This window comes from Balearica regulorum, chromosome 3, assembly GCF_011004875.1.
Source record: "Balearica regulorum gibbericeps isolate bBalReg1 chromosome 3, bBalReg1.pri, whole genome shotgun sequence".
NCBI classification, from domain to species: domain Eukaryota; kingdom Metazoa; phylum Chordata; class Aves; order Gruiformes; family Gruidae; genus Balearica; species Balearica regulorum.
Window position 1 is genome coordinate 104,856,909 of NC_046186.1, and position 1,799 is coordinate 104,858,707.

Sequence of the window (1,799 nt, forward strand, 5' to 3'; positions counted from 1 at the left end):
AAATCTAATTGGAGCAGAGGGGCAACCTTATTTACAGAACATAGCTGTTTTTCAAATACTCCCCAAACTTATTTTTATTTGTAAAGCACTGCTGCTGTTTCAGCTAGGCACATATTTAGCTGAAGGAATTGCCATACCAACATTCAGTAGCCAAAAAGTGGCCAGTTAGAGCAGTGTCATACAGCCCCACAGAGGCATGTGTAGGTCTGCATCACTGCTAAAGCAAAAGCAGGCTTCTGCCCTCACCTCCACCCATTGTTGTTCTCAGTGATACTGATAATCATAATTATCCTGTAGTGCTTGGTGATGCCATATACATTACCCCTTCAAGTGACACATCTGCTGCTTCTCAGTTTCCTCTAAAGACCTTGAGAGATAAGTTATGTAGCGTCCTTGGAAGCAATTTCCTGTCTCCAGTCACTTTTGGCTAATCTATAAAGTAAGAAATAAAAAAATAAATTAAAAAAAAGAAAAAAAAAAAAAACACGAAGAATTCCTAGTACCATGTGTATGGTGACCCCACACAGCTGCCAGCAAGTGCAAGCAAGCATGCTCATTAAGACGTATAACACTCTTATCATGCCACATGGAGGTTTTATGGCATATCACGCAAAGTGTCCAGCAGCAGAGTTTGCACTTGGAGGAAAAATAAAAGGAAGATGTTAAAAGATAAGAAAAAAGTAGTTATATTCATATTCAGATTGCAGTAGTATTTTACTTTACTAACACAGCTTAATCTGCTGGCAGAACTGTTGCCATCATTCCCCAAGAAATTTGGAAAGGCAAGGGTGGTCTTGTTGCTAAATCACAGGATTGGCAATCAAGTTCTTGTTTCCAGAAATGCCAAAACTTCCCTCTGATCCTCAGCGATTGCTTTAACCTTTCAGCTCCCTTAACCTTTCAGTTTTCACACAGATAAAATACCTATGGAACCATAGAATTGTTTTGGTTGGAAAAGACCTTTAAGGTCATCAAGTCCAACTATTAACCTAGCACTGCCAGTCCAACCACAAAAAGAAAAAAATAAGTATCAGATATTAAACTGATAAGACCTGATACCACACTTGATCTTAGCCAAAAGGCCGAGAAACTCCATTCCTGCCACTCCATCTGGTACTAGACTGGTGGAGCCCTTCAACATAGAATTATAGAATCATTTAGGTTGGAAAAGACCTTTAAGATCATCGAGTCCAACTGTAAACCTAATCCATTTTAGCCCAGCCTGTCCTCATCCTTTTCCAAGAGGGATTTGTGAATGTCTCTGTGCCGTGCAGGTAGCATGCTTTGAAGGCTAGCACCAAAATGTTTCAGTGGGAAGTGCAAATAATTAGTGATACTGGAGATTTTTTGTCAGCTGAGCATCGTTCCTTTTTGAGGGGCTTTCCGTAGCTGTGTATGTTGCCTGCCGGTCCCATTCTGCAACACTTCAGTGAGAATTTCACCTATATTAAAACTGCATGATCAGGTCAAGTGCAACTTGCATTTCTTAAAGGCTCCACTGATGTAAATCTATACAAAATACGATAAGGTGAATACATTGAAGCTCAAGAAATATACCAAAAAGAAAATGTTTCTTGTGTCAGAAAATGTGTATTAGCTAAACTTTACATTTGAAATGCTGGTCTCTTGTGGACCCAGAATATATTTTCCGTATGTCCATGTGTTGGAAGTTTCATAAAATGCTGAGCACGTATATTTAAAATAGCTCTGACAATGTATAAAAAAGCTCTAAAATATTATGACATGGCCAATTTCCATGCTTTTTAAAATCAATGACATGACACAATATATTTTATGTG

At 38.6% G+C, this 1,799-nt stretch overlaps 1 pseudogene; it reads right to left on the minus strand.

Annotated features, from left to right (window-relative positions):
* Nucleotides 1-939: 939 nt before the first annotated feature.
* Nucleotides 940-1,094, minus strand: LOC142601461 (U2 spliceosomal RNA; annotated as a pseudogene).
* Nucleotides 1,095-1,799: the final 705 nt, after the last annotated feature.